The sequence below is a fragment of the Dryobates pubescens genome, chromosome 18 (assembly GCF_014839835.1).
Source record: "Dryobates pubescens isolate bDryPub1 chromosome 18, bDryPub1.pri, whole genome shotgun sequence".
Lineage (NCBI taxonomy): Eukaryota > Metazoa > Chordata > Aves > Piciformes > Picidae > Dryobates > Dryobates pubescens.
This window is the reverse complement of record NC_071629.1, coordinates 11598531-11613000: the sequence shown is the minus strand read 5'-3', so window position 1 is coordinate 11613000 and position 14470 is coordinate 11598531. Positions and strand designations below refer to the sequence as shown.

General features: G+C 40.3%; 1 protein-coding gene across 1 annotated transcript in view; it reads left to right on the top strand.

Moving 5' to 3' along the window:
- The first annotated feature begins 870 nt into the window (after positions 1–870).
- Positions 871–14470, top strand: part of TENM1 (teneurin transmembrane protein 1) — a 329411-nt gene continuing 315811 nt past the window's right edge. Inside the window, exon 1 of the mRNA XM_054169769.1 lies at positions 871–1255. The gene's annotated coding sequence lies outside the window, so the exon portion shown is untranslated. The remainder of the gene's footprint in view (positions 1256–14470) is intronic.

The following is a 14470-nucleotide window of genomic DNA, read 5'->3' as shown; positions in this document are numbered from 1 at the left end:
AACCACAGTGATTTTAAGGAGTTGATAGATGCATGCATGTAAACTGAAGCTGGGATGATGAGCTGGGTCCAGCCTTTGAGACACACCTTTTTCAGCTCCTGAAACTCCTCAGCACAAAAAAAATCTTTATAAATAACTGCAGATGCAAATGTAGCTGTTATGAAAATGCAGGTTGTAATCACCTTTATGCCTTTGTATGTCCTCACGGGGATACACGGCTTAGAAATGATGAAATTCTAGAGATCATCACCAGAAGATGAAGTTCCCCTGCACCAAGCCCCAGGACTGTTAATGGACGTGGCCACGGGAGATACCCACGTTAATAAGCTCAGCTCGTGAAAGGCAAGCAATTGAAGCACCATCTAAATCGACAGCTCTCTCCCAAGCCTTGATCCCGCTATCGGTCTTATCTCCTCGGAAATGTAAATTATTTAGAGGGAAGAATTCTGCGTTGTTCCCAAACGCAGAGACCCGTCGGTGGCGTCGTCTCTTTCCTCTCCGCCCTGCCTCTGTGAGAAGCCGCTGTCCAGCACGGCGGCCCTGTCCCCGCGGGGCTGGGGTAGCTGCTCGCCCTTACACGGGCGTACTCGCCTCACCACTAACTCTGCCGAGGGCTTCCCGACGTGACGGTTCCACCGCCCTCCCGCCCCCCGTGCCGCCTCCGCCCGCGGGGCAGCCCAGCCCGCTGCGCCCCGGCTTAAGCCCCCTCAACTCCCGCCTCACAGCCCGCGGTGCTGATCGGTGCGAGGCGACTTGAGGCGCGGCGGCCAATAACGCGCCTGCGCAGATCTCCCGGGCATGCTCATTAACAGGAAAGGAGCCGAAAAGGGGAAAAAAAACGAAAAAAAAAAAAAAAAAAGAAAAAATCCACACACAATCCGCCCTGAGAGCGTGCGGCGCCGCTGACACTACACCCGCTGGAGAGGAGCGGCGGCGGCGGCAACGGCGGCGGCGAGGTTGCGCCGAGCCCGGCCCCGCTTCTTCTCCTGCCTTGGCTTCTTGCAGTCTGACGCGCCGCCGCCGTTAGCTGCGGGTCGAGCCGCGGCAGCAGGAGCCGGCGCCGTCCCCTTAGCGGGGCGGAGGGGCCGGGGCGGGCTGCGGGGGAGCCGCCGGCAGCGGCAATGTGGATTTATATTCGCCCGCGCCGCAGCTGCCGGGGAGCGGGGCGCGGGCACCGCACCTAGAGGAGATGGGAGAAGCCGTCGGTGGTGCTGAGCTTGGGCGCTGCTGAAAGTTCAGCCGGTGGCCGCGCTCGGTAAGTTTGCTGGGAAGGCAGGAGCGCCGCCGCGGGCGCCCGAACTTCGCCTTTCGCGGGGAGCAGCGGCGGGCGGCGACCGTGCCGAGGAGCGGAGGAGGGTGTCTTGCCCCGCCGGAGCGGGAGTCACCGGCTTTGCTCCGAGGGCTTTTTTTGGATGCTACTGGGTGTGTACGTGCGCCTACATGTGTGCTAAGACGCGGTGGAGCCCTGCGGGCTGGGAGGACTGTGCCGGCAGGCGCCTTGCTCTGAGCCGGTGCGTGCCGGTGTGCGGACACCGCGCGGGTCTGCCGCTGCAGGCACCCGGTACCGCTGCGAGCGTGAGCGGAGCCGGTGCCGTCGCCCATTGGAGACGCCTCGCCCACAACTGTGTCGGGCGCTGGGGCGCCTGCTCCCCTCGCACCCACAGGGGGTCTTCTTCGCCCGCGGTTGCGGCGCGCCTGAGCGGACGGGGTGGGTTGGTGCGGAGCGGTGCTCTGCCCACTCGAGCAGCCGCTGCTCTCTCTTGGTGGCTCCCCCCGCGGAGGCGAAGCTACTCGTGTGCGCGGCTGACCGCGGGGTGCGGTGGCGGGGAAAGGCGGGGACGCGCTGCCGGGGGCCACCGCCCGCACCCCGCGGGGCGCCCCGGCGCGGTGTTTGGCTCCGGCTCCGCACTGGCGTTGCGGGAGCAGCCGGGCCCGAGCTCACGGGAAAAGCTGCATCCCCAGTGCGCGCAAGGGCGGGATGGCTCGGTCGGGGCAGCAGCACCCCGCGCTGTCCCCGCTGCTGGAGGGGGGCTGATGCTCAGACGTGATCGGTTAAACGCATGTTTCTCCACCTGCAGTCTGTGGGAGCTGCTCATCTCTAGTTTTGCAAGGCGTACGTGTACGCGTATGCTCGTTACGCTGCCTGCTCTTTCCAACTGCTTTCCCTCTAATACCTTTCAGCTCTAGCGCGGGACTGACTCTTTTGGCTCAGCTGATGCATTAATCAGAGTGGTTGTTGGTATGATTGTGATACGTTAGCGAGGTCCCTGCTTCTTGGGTGTTCACCGTATGATCTTGCGGTATTAAATGTCAGCACTACTGTAGCAGATGTGGGGTTTACATATTTCAATTCTCAAAGGCAAGAACTTCTCCACGCAACTCCATTCTTTGGCTTGAATATGCATTACCTTTTCAGACTGAGTCATAACTGTTGGTGATACTCTTTCATTGATTGTGTGCATTATATCCAAAGGTTGTAGATACCCATCTTGATTGTGCTGATGCTTCTGCGATAATTAACGAATCCGAGCCACTGTACTGTGGGTACAAATACCAGCTGTCCGTGTGGTGGGGCACGCATCTCAAACATCTACTGTATCTCCAAATGTTTTTGCAGTAACAAAACCCCACCACTCCTGGTGCTCTTATTTTAGCTGTTAATTGTGAAGCTTAACGTCGAGCAGTTTCATATCTGAAGTATGGAATTCCTAGTGTTGTAGAGAACATTTTGTGAATCACAAATAGCAAGATGCACTGTAGTAGGGAAGGAGCTGTCCATCAGAAGGTGAAACCCAGCCCAGTAGTTTTCCTTCTTTCCTGCCCATAGTTTCTCTTCAAAGTTTATTTTATGCATGACTTGTAATGCTGTGGGCTAATTTCAGAATACTTCTCCTGAGATGAAATATAGGCTTGTTAATAAACTAATTGCTGTTTCTCTATAGAGAGCATATATCGATAATATCTAGAAGTTGTTAATGTATTTTTAATGTAGCTGTGTGTTTTGGGGGGGTTGACTTGTTTCAAGAACTCAAATCTTTTAACAGCTTGGGGATTTAGAAACCCTTGTGGGTGTTGTCTTCTTTTACTTTTTTTTTTTTTCTTTTTTTTCTAGTATATTGCAGTTTTGTTTCAAGGAATTATTAAAAGTTTTCTGACTAACATGTTCCAAATAGGTTTTGCTCTGTGAATGTGTGATCTTTAAACAAACCCCAAGAAAACTACATTTCACATACTTTTCAAAAAACCTTTTCTTAAATGAAAAGGTGCCTTCCATTTGCCAACTCTTAAATGACACATGTAAATCAAAACAGAGGTGATGATTTTATTATTTTTTTTTTTATTATTAAAAGCAACTGTTAAGAATGTGGGAATGCAAATTACTACTCTTAACATCTCAAGTAGTCAGATGTGGAAGTGAATGAACATATTGTATTGATGGCTTATGAAAAAGCCGTTGAAATGTATTCAGAGTTCTATAAAAGCAATGTCGTGTGAGGAAAAGATGTAGCAAAGGAAATCTGTTACTCATTTGAGATGGGATTGTAATTTAAAATGATAGTTTTTTAAACTGAAGGAAGGATCTGGCTGCTCACACATGTGCCTGCAGTCACATGTGTATGGAGAGAGGCAACATTTTTGCTCTGCAGCAATGGGTTGGGAATAGGTAAGCGTGTATGTTGTTTTCATTGAGGCAGGAAGTTCTGAATATTGGCATTGATGGTAATTGGAGCAGGCAGGACATTATTTCAATGTGATTCAGGAGGTCTAAATGGTATGAATTTAATTTTAAAATTATTTTAATTTGAAAAATGTAAAAATGCTGCTTTATTTATCATCTCGGGGCTTTGATTATGGAAAACCAGTCCTTTCCTTTTGGTTAGGAGTACTTTTTAATCCCATTTTACAGCCTGGGAGAGTGGCATGCGCTTTCTTTGCTGTGACTGGCAGTATCTTGCAGTGGCTAGTAACTGTAGTAATGGCGCTGTATCTGAAATTCAGGAATTTCTTGTCTGCTAGTTTCACATCTGGATTTGTCTGTTGGTTGCGTTTCACAGTTTCAGCACAAGTGAATTAATGTTCGCCACTGTGCAACTGCAAAAAGCATCAAGTCAGAGAGAGTTCAGTGGCACTGGCTATGTCTAGAATGTTCTACCTGGATGTTACTGTGTAGTCAGTCCTTTGACAATATATTTAGGGGCACATAAAGCTGAAAATACGCAATGGTCCTTGTGGCATTACCTCTTTCAAACAGAATCTCAGAGGTTTAGGGTATTTTATAACTGTTCTTTATGACTTATATAAATATGTACACAATATAAGTAGGTTTTATAATAAGAACCTGGCTTTTCTAAAACTTATTTCTGTAAAACACTGAGGATACCCCAAAATGTCAACTTTACAAAAACTTAGTAAATACCCAGTGGATTAACCTATACTGAGAAAGCACCTCAGTGTTTTAGAAGAATGTTTCTGAAGGCTGATTAAAAGATAGTTAAGCTACTTCTTTTCATGTTTAATGCTGTTTCTCTGCTACAAATTTGAACTTCAATATATTGAGTATATTATTGAAAATAAATATTCATTCTTTCACTCTGTTGCATTGAACTGTTTCATTTGAACTTCTCTATTTAAATGAACAAAAAAATCGTATATGTAATATTAATTGTCTTGAATGAAACTACTGTGTAAGGCTAATGCATTGTTTTCTGCTTTCTAGTACGAGTTAAATGTGTTTCCTAGTTAAATGTGTTGCCTATAAGTATACTGAAATTAAAGTGACTGTATTGAATTGGGCTTAGCCCTGGCTTATTGCTTTGGAAGCCTTCATTCAGCAGTGCTTATTTTCTGTAGCCTTAATGAGCAATTACTGCACTCTTCCAGTTCAGAGCCTCTTTTAAGTAGACAGTACTATTTGTTCCAAATTATAGATGTATTTTTCTGGTTTGCCTGTAGGCTGTTGGCATTTTAGGTGTTTTGGTTTGTTTGTTTTACTGAATGCAGAGAGATGTGTGCTAAGGGTTATGAGGAGTCCATAAACTCTTCTTTTTTCCTTTTTTTTTGTCTTACTGATGTCTATGTGGGCTTTAGTCTTAAATAACTGACAATATTGTGACATATCAAAGAGTTTGTGTTTCTGTAATTGAAAAGTTTGGGGTTAGATTTTCAAAGGATTGTAAGCAAATAGTCCCTTCTGTAGCTCTGTTCTGTAGGTAGGTTTGGGATGATGTTCCAGATGACATTTCAAGCAGTTGCTCTTGCATCACTTTTTACTCTGAGGGATAATTGGTTTATACATCATTTTGTTAATATGAATGTTCATGGACTGCTCTATGATGTTTGGGCTGCAAAGTGTGTTTTGTAGCAATGCAGCTGTTAAAGAGACATCCACTAAAAGAGAGAGATCTTGGGGCTTAAGTGAAGTCATTAATGAAATAATGGCTGTAGTGTGTGTGTAGTCTCACACACTACATTTGCCTCATCTGCCAAAGAATTTTGTGCTGAGTCATATTACCTATAAATACTTAGAATAAAGTAATTTAGGGTGAAGATTCTGAAGTGGAATATATGAACTTGCATTCAGTGGCTGCATTGCCTTTGCTTTGAGTGGTGTATTCAGTGACTTGGCCACTCTTAAAAGACACTGCAATTAAATAATGCCATTACTTTATTTTTTTCTTTTGATAAAGGGTGTTAATTATTTTTAACTGGGTTTTGGTTTTCTAACAGAAGAACTTCAAAAAATGGAACTTCACAAGTTCCACCTGTTTCCATGGTAATGGCTATTGGACTGTTGTGCTTGATAGAGAATCCAAACCTGGGAGACTGCTGACTGTTCTCCACTTTGTTTCTTCTTACCAGTGTGCTGTTTCTCTGGAAACTGGTTCCAAAAGGTACTACCAGCTGACAACAGTTGCACCTCTGATGGGGCTTTCATGTACTGTTTGGAGGTGTGAGACTTTCTTGCTCCATTTTTGTGGAGATTGTGTTGCTTATCTGAAACAACACAGATGCCTTTCTAAAAAAACAAACAAACTTAATTTCTTGTAACATATGTCCTTGTTCCAGAAGACACTTTCTTCTTCAGCTGCTCTGATCTGTGATACAATTTTTCTGATTTATATATGCAGCCCATTTTGTTTCTGCATTTGTTTCCTACACAAGGCATTAGCCAACTACTGGACCAGGGAAGTGTCATGTGGAAAGAAATTAAAGCAGAAGAAGCATAGCTCATTGCAGGCTTCCTGACGGTCTGGATATGAGCCTTCCTGCTTCTTCTTACAAGTCAGCCTCAGCAGGAATATTTGCTACTCTTCATATATGAAGTTTCCTCTTTCAAATTCTGTCTTTCACGTGTGACACTAATTACAGAGCCTTTTTCGTCTCTGAAGACCATACAGGTTTCCTATAGATAGGTACTGCTGGTGCTCCTTTATCGCTAAACCATTTCTTGCTCTGAACTACTGCTGTGATTTCCTGACATCGTTCTCTGCTCTATTCACCAGTTTTTCCTGTTCCTTTTCATATTTCTCTTACCCCCACTTTTGTCCAGCTCTTAGCCCTTACTGTTACAATCTTTGAGAATAGGTCTCATTCTTTCATAACCAGCTGATGTACTTTATAAACCATAGCAACTAAATACTCCTCACCTTCTGCACATCCAGGTTATAGATGTACCTATGAGCTGACATTAATGTCTTTTTATTTTCCTCAATTTCTTCCCTATCTCTTTCTTCAGAGCTTCCAGTTCATCCAAAATTTTGTCTGTTTTTCTGCAGAGCTCTGTATTAGCATGCTGAGCCCTTATGGTTTGTTAAGTGCAGTCAGTTGAAATCTATGAAGTTCTGCTTTCATAGGCTTTCTCAAAACTTTGATCTTATCCATCACCAGCTTCTGCTTGTAGTCTCTCCCAGGGGTAAGCCCTTCACCATCTCTTTCCCCCATGGTTTTAGCTAGATCCAGATATGGGAAGCAAATATCACCTTTATTGGGTATTTTTGCTGAGGAAGTGCCATATACCAGGTTCTCTAAGATTAGGTCAGTGTTTAATTGAGAACTCTATGGTTCTGTGAGCTTTTAGTCTTTATTTCCCCTTCCCTCTTCTTTATGTTAATACTTTGGTTGCTATAAGCACATTCTATCTCACCCTTGTAAAACACAAATAATTCTATGATGCGCAGCTCACACTGTGCCCTCAACTAGTAAAACAGCATTTAACTGCTAATGCATTGTTGTTGTTTAAGTTTGTATTATTAATAGCTTTTGAGTGACAAAGATTTGATGCTAGGCGTAAGGATTGGTATTGTTTCTTCTTTCTTCTTCTCCTAGCTAGCAGTTAGTTAGCCCTTTAGTCAGAGTTTGCACCTAAGTCTTCCCTAGCCCAGGACAAAACGGATTTTACAGCATGTGGGCTAGCTACTTCTGTCAGCAAAGGTGTCTTGGGTTTTTGTACAGAATAGAATTTTGTCATTGAAGTTTTTAGGTTAAATACATGTCTTGGATACAACATATCTGCAAAATGTATTCTCTGTGTTGTTGTGAAGAATGCTGCTTGCATTTGTCCAAGTGATTTGTTGTCCACAAATGCTGGTATTCCTTACCTGTGCAATGTGTTTTCATGCCTGTTTGCTAGAATATGAGATCTAGCCTCTGTTACAGCATAGTTACAGTATTGTAACTTTTGGAGTTTCATCAACCCATTAGCTGTAAATTCCACACATTTCAATAAATCAGACCATGGAGTAAGTGTATTTAAAGAGGCACAGAGTGGTAAGCAACTATTTTGGTTATTGAAATATCAGCTAATGCAGCATGTGAAGGTGAGTGTGGAAACTTTACTTTTGCCACTGTCGTTTGAACTTTGCAATACTGCTTTGAAAAATAATCTTTTGGTGATGCTTATTAAACAAAGTGTTGATGAGGGAAAATGGGCCAGTTTCTACTAGGTGTAAGTAGGTGTATTTCCAGTGTTGTGGCATATACCACCATATGCCATATTTCCACCTACTTGGAAATACACCACTGATTTAATTGGTGAAGTCCTACTAAGTCATTCAGTAGAGGATTTAGGCCCCATTTTCTTGCCTAACTAGTGGTTTGAACAGGAAATGAGAGGGAAGGGTTAAGACACCTTTCATCTATGCTTTTGTAAATGTAGATGGATAGCTATCATTTCCATGTCAGGCTGTGCAATTGTGTAGATTCTTGCCTCTGCAGACATACTGGAAGAGTTAGTATGAACGTGTTCAATTGTACTTTAATTATGCAACGTTTTAATGTTTCATTAATGCATTTTATTTAAAGTTGCATTGTCTTTAGAAGCATTAGGTGTGATTGGCTGCTTAGATTAAGAGACTTTTAAGTTTGTAAAGCACAATAATTTTCCTTATGGTCAGCAGCTTTAGCAATCACCATAAAATACACCAATTGTTTTAATTTCAACAGACTAAGTTGTCAGTTGATAAGTAGTCAATAGTAAGAAGAAATTGCATTTTAATGTTGCTCATATTCAGTTCATAGTATTTTTTGTAGTTGATTACGAGTTCCAAAATTGAATTTTGGAATCACAAAGTATATGTGAGCTGTATTGAACTGCTCTGAGCAATTCATACTAAGCTTTCCAGAGTAGCAGCTACAGACCATGAGAAATTGTTTTATATGTTGATGTTAGCATTCCCAAATGCAAACCTGTAATGTACATCAGAGATTGCCATAAATTACCCTACTGCTATTTTGAAACCTCATTTAGGTAGTATATCATCAAGGTCAGTTCTATTAGCAGTTGAATTATGGTGGGCTTTTTGCTTGGCAATTTCCCTTTTTTCCCCCCTCTCCTTCCCCCTCCCCCCCCTTTTTTTTTTTAATTAGTAAACAGGGTTTCAGGATTTCTTGGGTTTATGGGTTTTTAAAAATAAAAATAAGTGGTAGAAATGAAGCAAGACTTATCTTATGCACTTAACTCCAGATAAGAGACATAACCCTTCAGTCCATGTGGTAAAACTAGGGAAAGGTGCCCTGTTTCCTCTGCTTCTTTTAGTTTTGTTTGCTTTGTTATTAATGTCTTCTTTATAGAATGAAAATATGGTCCATCTTCAAAAACATTATGAAGAGAGACAAGTGGGTTTGACATCCTATGTCCAATGTCATCTCTTCATCCTAGAATTTGGAATAGAACCGAAGCTGGGAATGATTTGAAGTTTGTTGCACAAGCAAATTAGGAGGAAATTGAAACTGAGGAACACTACATTGGGTGGTGCAAAATGAAACAAATTGCCAAATTCTGTCAATATTTGCAGGTTGTTTTTATCAGTGCTAAACAACATCATTTAGGGATGAAATTCTTCAGGTGAAAGATTGCCCAGCCCAGACTCCAAACCTATTTCACGATTGCACACAATGTGGCTTTAAAATTCATCTCCTAGGTATTAATATGTGTGTGTTATTCTTAGTACAAAATGTGTTTACTGTATTTATGTGTATGTACGTGTGCTGTTCCCACTTTTAATGTGTGGCAACCCATGTGCAGTAATCTAATGGAACTGTAGCAAGCTATAGCTTGTAAATCAGCATCACAACAATTATCTTCAAGTAAATGTTTCTAAGCTTCTTGGGACCTGACTAACTGAAGCCAGTCATAGAAGACTTTAGAAGTGGATATATAATAATCCTAAATATAGTTTAAAATCACTTAGTTATTACTGTGAAATTGTTGATAATGATAGTTAAAAAAATAAAAGAAAAAAGGAAAAGCCTGTGCTGCTATATGTGGTGCCATTTCATTTGCCATGCAAGTGAATCATTGTAAATGGATTTTATTTCACTTCTTTTAAGGCTAGTTTTTGTTTGTTTGTTTTGAAATATTACCCTTGAGATAATGAACAAATGAAAACAGTTTGTTTTCATGAGAACAGACTAATTTTAATACAGGTTTACTTTCTAATGTCCTAGTCCTGATCCCACTGATTTGAGGTACAGGATTTTCTGCCTTTGAAATTGGTGAAAATAGCACAAAGCCAGACTCTAGTTTAGCAAAGATTGATGTAGTACTATGTGTGATAGTGTGACAGTTTAGGCACAGTGACAGATAGTCACTGGTCTGTTCAGTTTCTCGATGGTAGATTCGTGAACTACTGTAATAGGTTTTTGGCTTTGGTGGGAGTTAAAGGGAAATGCAGTGTTTACTTCACCACCTTTGTTTTGCTCACCTTTGAAGTTCAATTTCAATCCCAGTGTACAAAACTATTCCAAAACTTTTGTTCTTCTCTCATAAGGTTGTTATCTTTGTATTACAACTTGCTGAAGTTACTAGTAAATATCCCAATGTAAAAATAGTAAGGGGAATTTAGTCTGTTTTTATTGATGTTGGTTTTTTGTTTTTTTTTTTTAAATGTTGACTGACATACCAGAATGTTTACTGTGCTTGAGGAAATCCAGTTGAAGCTAACACTTGTTATGTGAAATCCTAGGTGGACAGGCATGAAAGTGATGCTGAATCAACTTACGGAAGTTGATTCACTCTTAGGGTGCATTGATATGGAAAAGTTCTAGCAGTTACCCAGTCTGTCAGTCATTACCAGCACTAAATTTATGTGAATATGATGCTGGTTTGTAATTGACATGACTAAAGGGAGATCCTTCTAGGAATAAAGAGCTCTAACTTCAGTCTGCGTAGTATGCAGATCTGTGGTGACAGGCTGATCAACCAGCTACCAGTGTATCAGTCTTTGTGATGATTCTGCGAGATCAGCACCATGTTGTTGAGTGCTTTGACATCTTCACAGTTTTTCAGTGATGCTCACCAAGAGCTCCACTTTACTAGGCAGATACTTACTTTGAAAGACTGAACGTGTTGCTGAAACCCTGACAGATAACATAAGCAAAGTTTAATAAAATCAACTAGAGGTAGACTTGTGTCCTTCCACCCTGCTCCAACTTACTTTTTATCATTTCTTGGCCAGGAGTACATCCTAGTAATATTTGTCTGAGCTTTTACACATGCATGGCGTTATTCCCTAGTTTTTAATAGTTGTGATGGAGTTGTCAGTGATGTCTGCCTTCTTCAAAATGTATATCCAACATGTGGCATCTTGCTGCTGTTCTGCTTTCCATGAGTCAAACAGTTAGCTAAGAAAGAGACATAAATGTGCAGTCTCTGCATGGATGAAATGAGAAGGAAATGAATTTAAATGGTACTTCCAATGGAAGGAAAGTAAGATTTTGATGCTACTTAACTAAAAAGGAAATACTGGCAATAAACTAATCTTGGGACTTAGGATATGTCTGTTCTTGAGAATCTGCGTTTTGTGGTGAGGAGAGTGTTCTGTAAGAACAGGTTTCAGTCCTCATTGATCTTTGCCTATGGTTGAAAGCACATAAAAATTAATTCCCTAACAATAAATATCTATGATGGTAGAATTAAACAATCACTTCATGTGGATGAAACTGGTGTCTTACATTGCCATCTAACTTTACAGAAGCTGTATCTTTTTTATTTGTTGATGATTAAGTGATTTCTGCATGTTTAAAGGTATTTGCTTGAAAGCCTATATGCATCTTAAAATTTGATATAATATGATGTAGAAATCTGTGTGTAAATTAATAGGTAAAGTTAGCATTTTGTAATGCAGTAGCGTCACTAGCATTTGCACTTAACAGGAGATGTAATTTAGATGTTTTTCTGCTTTTTCCAATAGCTTGTAGGTGTTACCTGTTCAGTTAATTCACTATATTAAATGCCATTGGGTTTACCTTAATGTACCCTTAATAAATTTTAAAACCTGTTTGAGCAACAACAATAAAAAAAGCACCAGAAATGCAACTTTAGTGGAAATTGAAATATTAGTATCAGTGAAAGAGGGTTAATTGAATGTCAGGAAAAAATACCATCCAGAGGATGAAAATGCTAACTCCTTTATTTGTAATTTCTACATTGAGCATAATTTCAAGGTGTTTCCGAAGCTGAAATGAGTCCTAGAATGTTGGAGAAAATGCATTCTAAAAATGCAGTTTATGACTTAACTCTTGGAGTTACAGTGGAACAGAAAATCCAAAGCACTTTCTTGAATAATAATGAAACGAGGCATAGAAATTAATCTTCATAAAAAGTCCCTTAGGGAAAGAAAGACAGATGACTTTTTGAAGAGTGTTCTGGTGTGCAAAGAGACAAGGCATTTCTCATCTTCCTGTTGCTGAGTTGTCTTTATTTACTTACAAGGAGTCAGTTTTGATACTCCTTTTCCTTATTTTGGGCAAAGGATCTTGGAATGTGCCTGCTCTTCCCCACAGAACAAGCACATTAGTTGAATACTGCTGTTCCCACTCTGGCTGGATTCTGATTGTGTGTCAGCATGTAAGTGATATTTTCTAAGTTTCTCTATTAAAGCTCCAGTTAGGCTGGAAAAGAGGAAACTGTTTTTCTTCTAAAGTGAAACAATTCATTTACCAATAGCACTAAGGCTTTGTTCTGTGACTCAAATCTTGGAGCTTCTGTATTGACTTGAACTTATATCCATTTTCTCTTGAACTGAAGGAAAGTCAAAAATTATTATGACAATTAGATTCATCATCTGGTAATGAGGATTTATTTTGGAGAACTGAGATGTAGAAGGCTTACATATTTTCTGTTCTCAATGTGGAACTTACATACACATTGTATTGCTTGAGTTCCATTGATTTGGTATGGAATGGAGCAGCTTCTAGAGTCCCATTATGTATGAGCCATGCAACCCTTTGGGCTTTTAGACTTAAAACTGCATCTAGAAATGCCAGATATATAGAAATAGAGTGATACTAGTAGCTGTCTTTTATATATACACACATGCTGTTACACTAAACTGAGACCATATGCTCAAATGAAGAAAAATTGTTAAGCTCCAAGAAATTAAGTAAAAAGTGATTTAATATCACAGGTCTCAGAAGATTAATACTGTGAACATAGCATTGCTGGTTTGAAAGTTTGTTGTGTTTCAGTGTCCAGAACTGCTCACAGACATATTTGCCTTTTATTATTACTCATTATTGCAGTGCCATAAATCAAGCCAATTCAAATGGGACCCTTGAAGTGTTAATCATTCTGGTCTCATTTTTAATGAGTAACCCTTGACATTTCAAGAAACATCATCATGTAGGATGCTAAATGTGCTGTCTCTATTGTTATCAGATGGAGACAAGGTAAGTTCTCCTGTTTAAAACAAATCACTGAAGGTCAAATACAGTAATGACACAAAAGAAGTGTTTATTGTCTGCTCCTCCTCCACAAGTGCTTTTGTTTGTAGACAAGAAAAGGAGATGAAATGGTTCTAGTCTGGACTTATTCTTAAGGAAAACAATCAAGCAGAAGTGTAAGCAAATCATAGATGTTCACAAACTTTTATTTCATCATAAAAATTGCTGTCTATGTGCAAGGTACTTACAAGATGAGCTGATACCCGAGGACAATGACCAAGAATACAACCAGCTAGAGGTGTCTGCCACCTTTAGTAGAGCCATTTTGAACCATTTCTGCATAACTAATAAGGTATTGATATGCTACAGCAGCAGAGTGCTAGTGTGTGAAGTACACACCATTCTAGCATGATGTGAAGGACTTCAGAACAGGAGGAGCAGCAGTAAATCAAAACCATGACTTCATATTTTAATAATGTTTTTACCTTATTGATTGGAAATGCAGTGTAAATAAGTGTCACACGCTTTAGGTTAGCAGATCTTTTTCTTTGCTCATCATCTTGCTGATCAATGGTCCAATTTAGAAATAATAAAATATGCTTCTGACATCTGTTTGAAATAGATTGCTTAAATAGTGTGTGTTCAGCTTTTTTGTTTTGCTTTGCCTTTTTAATAGTAGGGATTACCGCACACCTAAGGGATAAGCGTAGAGCTGTAGATTAAATCACAAATGCAATGTAAATGCATCAAAACTTTCTGCAAGCATAAGCACCATATCAGTGAAAAATATTGCATTATAAGAACATTAAGGATCTGGCTTGTACTCCTAAATAAAGCTATTGAGAGACCAATCATTGGTATGAGAGAACATGATTGTGGGACCAAGGTACCCTTAGTAGGTGTTTTTCTTTCCAGATAGAACTGAATATTAAATTACATATGTGAGTGTATATATATATAAACTTTTTTTATTGTATTTGATGTCTGTACTTTTCTCCATGTGAAAATGAAGATGATAGCTTTCTGGAGGAAATCAAGGTTGAATGGTTAGGACACGTTATCTGCCTTTAAAAATTAAAGAAAACTAGCTTCATTCTCAAAAGGAAAAATCGTAACCAAATAGCACTCTTCTGTGTTAAAATATAGTATGAAAAATCTACTGTGGCCCTTTCTCCTAAGAGTTTGTAAGCTAGTTTAAAAAAAAAAAAAAAAGAAAAAAAAAAGAAAAAACAAGGGAAATAACAGATGAGATTGGAGTGAAAATCATGAAATGCAATCAAAGGGAAAGTGCTCTTCAAGTGTTTCTGTT